The sequence below is a fragment of the Pomacea canaliculata genome, linkage group LG2, assembly GCF_003073045.1.
Source record: "Pomacea canaliculata isolate SZHN2017 linkage group LG2, ASM307304v1, whole genome shotgun sequence".
In the NCBI taxonomy this organism is placed as follows: domain Eukaryota; kingdom Metazoa; phylum Mollusca; class Gastropoda; order Architaenioglossa; family Ampullariidae; genus Pomacea; species Pomacea canaliculata.
The window spans coordinates 11,621,521-11,631,350 of record NC_037591.1 but is presented as its reverse complement, the minus strand read 5'-3'; the positions used below and the strand labels follow the sequence as shown (position 1 = coordinate 11,631,350).

General features: G+C 40.8%; 1 long non-coding RNA gene across 2 annotated transcripts; it reads right to left on the bottom strand.

The window, feature by feature from the left end:
• Positions 1 to 670: 670 nt before the first annotated feature.
• On the bottom strand, positions 671 to 9,793 carry LOC112556480. 2 transcript variants are annotated; one of them, XR_003097741.1, is made up of 4 exons: positions 9,747 to 9,793; positions 7,674 to 7,794; positions 3,715 to 3,973; positions 671 to 1,036 (listed from the first exon to the last, which is right to left on the bottom strand). It is a non-coding gene; the product is annotated as an uncharacterized LOC112556480 (long non-coding RNA). The 2 variants fall into 2 exon arrangements; XR_003097740.1 differs by lacking the exon at positions 671 to 1,036 and having other exon boundaries at positions 3,030 to 3,973.
• Positions 9,794 to 9,830: the final 37 nt, after the last annotated feature.

Here is a 9,830-nt window from a genome sequence, read left to right as displayed (position 1 = left end):
TGAATGGACACTGATCTTCGAATTTACAATAGGCTCATCTGCAGGGCAAAGGATACACAAAGGCGAATCACATGCTAGAGTCAGCGGCAGGTGAAAAAGGCAATACGCGTACAAGCTGGAGAGCGATCGCGTCATCCCCCAACCTCACTCGCCCCAAGCAGCCGTCATGTGTCTCTGCAAGCTTCGGGGCAGTGTGCGCTCGTCGCGTGCGTACAGACATGAAAAGCACGTGCTCTTCGTCAAACACCTGAGAAGCACCAGGAACAACAGCGAAAAGGAAGAAGCCCACATCAATAACTAGCACCAAGAATAATTAAGGAAATCTAACACTGCATTCAATTAGATAATAAAATTTCAGTAATTAGTAAATCGTTGGGGTAATTGCATCAATAATTATGCAGAAATATAAACGAATAACTATACCTTTGGAAGGGTATTAAAAGTCCTCCAATGTATTATCTAGAGATATATAATAAAAAATAAAATCAGACTGCTTTTCATTGTCTCTAAAGAGACAGACAATATTAGGGACACAAATCAGAAGATGAAAATGAAAAACACGAATCAGTATAAGATGAGGTGGCTGCCGACTTCAAACCTAGTCGGCTTATGGAACTTAATTATTTTGCGAAATTGTCTTCCGCCATTTTTTTTCTTACTATTTTGGCTTCTCAGCTCCACATCCAGGTCTAGCCGATTAGCGCTGTCAAGACAGAGACGGCAGCACTACTACATTCAGCACACCATGTGCACCACACCTTGAGATAACCCTCGCCACTCTCAGGTGGCCGCTCTGTCTGGGCCGCTCATCAGCAGGTAATGACATGCCAATTTAATGGCAATTTCCGCCAGGCGACAGGTAATCCAATCACCGGGCGCCGCACGAGCAGAAGCCATTGCTCATACTAGGAAGTAGGAGGGCGACAATGTAATTACTGTAAGGTAATAGTGGTGGACTATTGTTCCAAGACAGTGTTCACCGCACATAGAACGTTGTGCGGTTTATACTCTACGTGCAATTTACGTGGTCCAACGCCTGCAAACAGGTAAATGAAAAAGGGTAAAATTAAGACTTTCTAAAGGGGGAAAAAACAGCTTTGCATGCAAGGAAGTTAAAAAAGGGTAACTGCTTAAAAACAAAAGGTATATCTAAAAATCATCTCTCCAGGTAAACAGAAATAAATCTGACAGAGTAACACGCGCCCGCGCGCACACACACACACTTTCTTTCTCTATCTAGGGAGAGAGAGGGAAGGAGAGATAGGATGTGTGTGTGTACTTGAATAGTAAAATTTCCACCGCTACGCTCTAGAGGTCTCTAAGAGAGTAAAGTGTTCACATTGCAACACAAACACCTCGCACCTCAACGTGCACAGTAAACCTCTAACTCAAAATAATGACTGAGTTAAGACGGATAAGATTATCAACACAAAAACAAGCCACGTCGAAAGAATGAGAAAGATGACAGACTCAGATATCTCAAACCAAATCAAGATTTCCAAACAACTATGCTGAGATCTTAAAACGATTACTCAATTGTTTCCTTAACGTACATAAGCATAGTAAGCAAAGCTGTGTCGAAGTGGTGGACACAAGAAACAGGAGCATGTTTGATTATAACTTTCAGTTAATCCTATGTGTCCTCGGCATTATTTCCCCTTACATAAAGGAATACTTGTCATTCCTTGTTCAATAATACAACCATTTCAAGCGATTTCTTAAAAAAAAATTTAAAAAAATAAAGAAATGGACGCTTTTGTCCGACATTGCCATATCCACATTTTATGTTGTTGTGTTGTAAAAAAGGTAAAGCATAGGTTAAACAGAAAACTATGATTTCAAGAAAAGGAAAGTTTTTGTTAAAAAAGTGTAAGGAGACATGCTAAAACAGCTGGTAGGGACCCGTACAGATTTGACTTCAAGACGTTTTAGAAAATTCTAGGCAACGATTGCTGCAGAAACGAAGATGTTATGCTCACACACACACAAGTAAGCACTCAGTTCATCACGTGGAGGTAAATTACTACTCTATTTTAGTCTTTTTGTCTGGATTGACAATGTTCTGAGTCGATTCCGATTTCAAATAATAAAAATTATTATTATTCTTAGTTGTCTTAAAGGTTTTTGTGGAACATTTATAGCTTAAGTTTCTAGAAAATCTTTTTTATTTTCTTTGTTCATCAAAAATTGGGAAACTTTTTCTGTTGTCGCTTCCCCATTTTCTTTTAAAGTGTAGCCCCACGTCACTTCTTTCCCTCCCATCCTTCAGGGTTTCAAACATCTGCAGGCTCATCAATGGCTTCCGAACTCCAGTCTTTGTGCAACACGAAGAGCCCTATGCTCCTCTTACTGCCTACACGAGAAGATGAAACATGCAAATCTGTTTTGATATCAACAAAGACGCTTTAATCAAGCCCAAAGGTTAGAATTTAATTACCACAACAGCCTATTCCTTCACTAAGTGAATCACTTCCCATTAGAGACTTGGGGGGCTCGAACGATAAACACGAGTTCTTTTAAAATCTGAGAGACTCATTCAAACAGATGCCGATTTGCTGAAAACTTTCCATCCAACGTAATTTGGTGCTTGGGTTCTTTTCTCCGTGTTCCATTTTGAATCAGTCCCAGCGAGCGACCTCACATAAAGAGCTGTTTTTGTTAGCTAAAGACCTGATATTGGACATGACGTGTTTGCTAATTACAGGCGACGAGCGACTAAAATACATCCAATCTATTAAACTGTTGTGACCGTTTCTTCGACGGTCGATGAACTGCCAAGCAGCAATTAAAAATGTTTAATTTTAGTCGCTCGAGGTTTTATTCCGGGCGACTAGTCGCGTGATCACGACCGTGCCAGCATTGACAAAAAGGCCGTACGGCTCGCGTGCTGAAGTCTTAGGGTTTGTTTTTCTGTCATGCTCCTTGCAGACCCCTTCTCTGTAAAGGTCAGCAGTCGAATTGTGTCTTCTTTAGCCTCTGGTATTATTAAATTTTGTCGATGTAGCCCTTACCTCGTTTAAACAGCTCCCTCAAAATCCTATGAAGTCAAAATAATGTTGTCATCTTAGGATACGATTCTCGAGTCTGTGTGTGTGTTTTTCGTGTGTGTGTGTGAGCAAGCGAAAGAGAGAATGCATGTAAAAGAATGGATGGATATAGTATGTCACTAAAGTTCTTGATCTCGAAAACGTCGGCACAAGCTGGAGTGTAGACCGAATGGCGGTATTTACCTTCAATTTTTTCGAACAATGGCCAGCGACTCGTTTATAGGTAACAGCGCAAGCGCGCATGCGTCTGCACATATATGTGTTTGCGCGCGTGTGCATTTGCGGTGTTTACTTGTTCGCACTTGTTCATGTTACTCGTGAATGGGTCTTTTTGTGCAAGAGTTTCATCGATTTTAAAAAGTGTTTGCATTTTCTCTACACACCTGTGCAAGACAGAAAGGTTTACAGCATGAGATCGCCACACCCCATTGCCCTGGCAGTAAGGGGTTCGTTCTCGCAATGAGATGTCCTCATTGTCCCTCTAACCACCGTGTCAGAGCAATGACGAAGTGGACGGTTTCCTCTCAGGCCTGATAACTCCAGATATGAGTGATTTGACTAGGGGATTTAGTCGAGCCTATTCATTGTAGCCAAAACCTTTCGACGGAACAGAAAGAGAAGAAAATGGGCCAGGCGAAGGGCAACGTGGAAGCAAATGATAGTTTACCGGTGTTTATATTGTCTGCTTCCTGAGGACTGCAGGTGGGCCAGTGCCAGGCGCGTCAGGCTCGAGTAGTGATTCAGCCATGCCTGCCGAGCTTCGTGGAGGGAATCGGCCTCCCTGCTGGGGATGCGCTTTGCAGGCGAGTAAGTGGTGAAGAAACGTTGTATTGTGATTAATTACGAGGATGCTGATTATGAGGACCGACTATTGTTGTTGTATATTCTGTTATTGCTGATTCCGCTGCGGAAAAGTCTTCACATCGCTGGAAAAAAAATAAAAGGCAGATATTAAAACACTGAAAACGTATTTTTTAGACAGATGAATACATGCATATTGCATTTTTCCATTGTTGAAATAACTGACAGATTATTGTTGTATTATTGTTGTATGATCACCATAAAGTCTTCGTTTGTTGACAGAAGGATCGTAAATCATTTTAGTAACAAACCCGAAAGGGCAAAAAAAAAAAAGTGTTTGTTTTATTATTAATTCTTTCAAAGTCCCATTCTTAGTCTCCACATTCGTTTTTATCAATTACCACATTACTAAAACCAACCCACCCACCTCCATCCTTTAAAAAAACCGAAGTTAAATGCACGGTGTACAGAAAGACAAACACCCGGTCTTTACAAAAGACATTTGGGCTAGAAATAACCGGATGCAAGAGCTGAAAACTGATAATTTGCCAAGTAATAAACGAACACGCATATTTCCGAGCATGTTTTAGGGGTGCCGCATGCGCGATCTAATGTAAAGGCAGATAATTCTAGCCTGTTCCGGGTGAGACACAACAAACGGGTGGAATTTATCGTCGGGCAGACAGGAGAAGAAAGTTTCCATTGTTCTTAGCCTGGCGCGTTTCTCATCTTTTTCGGGCCCTCCGCTTCATGCTCGCGCTTTCTCCACCCATTTTTGACGTCTTAATCACGTGCCACGCGCGTGCGCGCGCTGCTTCAAAATTACCATAGGAAATCTTTGGTCGGGTTGAATATTTATTGTTTCACTTGCTCCCGCGGCCATTGAGGCCTTAACATCTCTTAATCTTGTTTGTCTCAATTTATGGACACAACTCCCGATTTCCGAGATTTAAAAAGAATCTGTTCGGTAGAAAGGCTTAGTCTTAAGACAAATAGTTGTCTGACGCATAAAATAGTCCGTTGCTGCTATTTTGCGACCCTTTAACTGAAACATATTTTCCTATTTTTACCGGACTCTCCATCCTAGAACGGAACCAAGTTGCTCTGAGTGGGGGAAACAAACAGATGAAATTGGCAGAAGCCGTGAGCCTCCACCCCTTATGTGCTAGGAAGTTCTCCTAAAACGACGACTATCATGTTCTCCCCGACCGAATGCCACAGAACATGCAACAAAGCAGTAAAATCCGTCTAGGCGTACATTTGGTTTTTCGGGTACCTTCCAATCTAAGGCGCGGGTGACAATTTCGTGTTTCATAAAATCTTATTACGAGGCATGGATGGATTGTTTAATTGCATGGAGCAGACAGCTCCTGCTGCGCGCGCCACCTAGGCGCGGGCGTTTGCATTTCACGTCATTTCCGGTCGAGCGCAGGTCGTGAGGACAAAGGGACCTCGTGGTTCCTGCCGAGGGGCCTGCAGTCACCGCACGTCCTCTGCTTAATCGACCAGGGCCCAGCGCACGTCCGTTTTTGTTGTTGTTTTTTTTTTAATACTCCTCTTCCCTAAAAAACTCACATCAGCAGTTTAAAAAAAAAATGATTCCTGACTAAGGTCTAGCAAAGATGGTCCTTTCATTAGGCATCTATAAATCTTTTGTTGTTATTCTGCTCTGCTTTTTAACCTTATTGCTAAAAAAATAAAATCGACTAGAACTAATCCCTGGTAAGGTGGGGCAATAAAATTAAAATAAAGTTAAAAATGGAAGCATAGCGGCACAAATAGTCTCCTCAGTTTGGTGTCCTCGTAGTTGTACAGCATCAATTACTCAGCGGATTCGAAGTCGGTTGATACATTTGCAATCTTGCCAGAGACTGCTACAAGTCTTTTCAAATCTTTGAAATCCCTTTTTTATGCTTTGGATAATACAGTAGAAGTGTATATAAAATACACTGCACGCATGTCTTTTGACACTTGTGGGTAAACTACCATAACTATACGAAAATGGTCACCATTGCTTACATCAAAATTAGGGTCTTCACAATTAAGTGGGAACAGGAATGTTGATCAAACCATTCCTGGAGAGTGTGGTGTTTAGGTCCTGCTAGGTTTCGTCAGTAAACATGCGTCTTACGTGCAGCTTTCTGCATTATTCATGAAACAATGATGCACCAAATCTGTTTCGCATCGTTTTTCGTTCTCCATAATATACAATGCCATATAGACCTAAGGGTATAATTAGTGTAGATGTTGCTTTTTGTGGACTGTCTTAATGTTTAGACGGAAGCATCATAACTGGTCCATTAAAGTCTTGCTGTCTGAAGAAACAAAATCCAGGTTATGTTGCATTAACATCCAGACCTTGTAAATGTTCATAGATAAATTGTATGCCTTTTCATCCTCTGAAATTTACAGGATAATTTGCATGAACATTCATATCTCATTGTTTATTCATAAAACTACACAAGGGGCTGCTCACCCTCTGAAGTTTAGCGACATCGTATGAGTGAAAAGGCGCTACGCAAAGCGCAAGCGACGTGGGCGCGCACTGTGACGAATTAGTCTTGCGTTCGATAGCCAGCTACTCTCACTGTGGCAGGGGCGCAGCGCATGACCCCGCTCGAGGCAAGCCCTCTGTCAGTCAAACTGGGGCCGCTGTCTCATCAGGGCAACAAAAGACATCGCGTCTCGCGTCTCTGTCATCGAAGAAGTCTCTCATCATCAAGGACAAACACGCGCGCGCGCGTGCGATCACGTGACGGGCGGCGTGAAGAGAATAGGCGGCGTGAGGGAGTGTTTGACAACTCGAAATCCATACCTCCTCGCGTGGACCTTAAAACAACACGCAAACTCACCCCTAAAAACACGACGACAGCATCGAGAAACAATTCATATCCTGTCCCTCTCTCGGCGCTCATTTCTGTCAGGAAACGCAAGAGAAAATGAAGCTAGCTCAGGCCGCCTATTAACGAAATCGAGGCTTCAAGGACATGTACTGGTGCCTATCCAAGCAGGTCAAAGGCCTGGAGACGAATTAAAAGTGAAGAGAGATGGCGTCGCGTTCTCTCACTACCATTTTAATTTTTTTTTTGTCAATAATAAAACAATAAAGTACTTATCTTGCTCATTTCCCTGCTTGAAAAAAGTGCGCTTTGATCAGTAAATTAGCATAGTTTACTGACCACAAAAACAAAGAAAAATGGGGGTGGAAGAAAGGGAAGAAAGGACGGCGAGAAAACGTACACAGCACCAAGCTTCGAATCTGGTGACTGAGGAGCAAGGCCTTCCAGACAGTGGGACAAGAGAAAAAGGAGCGGTGCACAGGCTTGTCTGACAGAAAGCGCACAAGCAGACCGTTGCGCTTTATTGGTAAGACGTCAATCCTTCGACAGGTATCCTGGGGCCAGATCATGAACGGTTACAAGTAGGCTACTTCGCATCTGAGACGAGGCCAAACTGCTTAACACTTATCCTGTTGCCTTGTTACGCATAGTAACATGCACATTTTCGGTCACTGGAATAAAAAATACTTGATGTGATTTAACAAAGACTTCATGGCCCAACTGCGCCGTTTACAGCTTAAATCAATATTTTTGACTCTTTAAAATAATGATAAAGAAAAAACCCCAAGCACCCTACATGCGTTGAGATTAAAGGCACAAGGCACAGAACAATGTAATTAAAAAAGGAGCAGACAAAAATAAAAGAAGGGTCTGTGGCCTTGTCACCAACACCGGATTCAGTTAATACAGATAATGTTTTTCTGGATAGTGTATTAAATCCTTTTCCAGCTGTTCAAAATTTATTGTATCTCCTCTCTTTTCGTACCCTGTTTCTAAAGTGTAAGCTGCGATTTCAACACTTGATTGACGTGAACATGTCCGCATACAGAACCCGCAGCATCCTTCTCCATTCACCTCTTCATGATAGATCAGGTATCCATTCGTTCCTGGATGGAAAGAAAGAGATTTTCTGTTAATTTACGGTCTACAATTCAGATTACTCGAAGAACGCGCGCTATGAGGCCAAGCAAATATTTTAAAGGCGACCAACGCGAAAATATTCTTCTTTAGACATAATCACATTCTATGAACAGCAAAACAAAAATGGAACAAAACCCGCTGTGATTTTTTTTTCACGCTCCCCAATAAACTCTAAAAGGAGCAAAGTAATAGAGTAAAAATCCCCAGCATTGCAAAGCTAGATACGAACTCATGAGTCGGCTATAACCTTAATGTTCTTTTGTGCGCCTATCCATCAACTTAAGAATTTTTATTAATATTTTCTATTATACTGTATACAGCTTTGAGGCGACCATATCTCGACAGGGCACCAAATAAAAAATTCGGTAGAATCATGACCTGAATATCTAACTTAAAGGTTTTAAGTGCTTTTTTAAAGTGCTTTTTATAGATGTTTTCTTGAGTCTGTGTTGACATTTGGATTTTTATGTTGGTATGGAGGATTGAGAGCTAGTAATAGGAATGTGTTAGATAGAGTTGTGCGTGTGAGTGGGAAGGTGATTGGGGTGAAACAGGAGTGTCTGAGTGAGTTGTTTGAGAGGCGAGTAGTACGGAAAGCGAGAGCGATTGTGAAAGATAGTACACATGTTTTAGCTCAGTATTATAGTCCAAGAGACGTTTTTTGTTGAGCTTCCACTGCCCGTTCTCGGAATAGTTTTATACACAAGTCTGTTGTCTTACTGAATAAGTGTTGGAAGGATTTGTGAGTGTGAGGGTGTGGGTGTGTGGTTTTTGGAATATAGTTTTAGTGTTGTTTCTTATTTAGTTGGGTATTTACATGGACTGTAGGTGTTTGTGTGAGATGATAGTTTGAGTGGAATTAAGTTGTTATTTAGTTTTTATTATAAGTTTTATTATAAGCCAGTTGTTTTACCACGTCTTGTAATTTCTCCTAGTGAGATAATAAAGTTAAATTGAATTGAATTGAACTATTTGAAGCTTCAGGGTGTGACAGCAAAATTTGCTAATTACTAGATACCTGCTACATCAATTATAAATAGCAAAAAACATTAGCAAGAACTACGTGGAGGTCTAAAAAATAAATTTCATTAATTATCTCGCAAATAATGTAACATTTTTGAAATTTTTGCAAGTACCGTCGGGGTCCAGAAGCATCACGAGGAACCAAGTCGTGTAAATATGCAGACTGGATACCGGTCCATTGCAATATTTTCTCAAACATGCGCAAACAATGTTGTTGTTGTTTTTTTTTTTTTCAAAGAGACATTGTAGTAAAAACTTTTTTTCAAATGAACAGTATTTTTATGGGCCTTTGCAATTTGACAAATTTCTCCTTTGCTGTACGTGCTGCGCGTCAGGCGGTAAAAGTCATTTGTTGAGTTGCAGACGATACAATGAAACCGACATTCAGCTTCATAGATAATATACAATCTCGACAGTTTTATCCAGCATCCCCCAATAATTCCGAGTTTTTAATTAACTTTTAGACAGATTTTACGCGATTTCTCATAAATTGTGAATAACCCTTTGTAAAAATTTCCTGTACGTGAAATTAAAACCAGCAGAACACATGTATTGTAAAAGAAGACTATTACTTTGTGGAACATGTACATAGATATCCAAGTTTTATTTCAATATATTGCTCTAAAAAAGGAGTGGCATAATTTCTATCGCTCCACATCACTTAAAAACACCGTGCCGATAGGAGATGTTGGCAAAGATTTACGTAGAACCTCATGCAAATATGTGGCCATGGTTTTGGCATCTGTACGTCAACAGGGTATTTGCTCTGGCGCTCCGTAGGTGAAGCAAAAAAAAAAAAAATGCAACAAAAATTCAAGAAAATAAAGAAATAGAAAAAAAATCCAACTTAGAAACAATAATTTTTCAAATATTTATGTAAATTTGACGTAGATACCTTGGTTGCTCACCGACAGCAAATTGATAAAGCGATGTCGATGAAGATGGTCAAAGGGAAATGACTCGTTATTTTCTTCTTTCA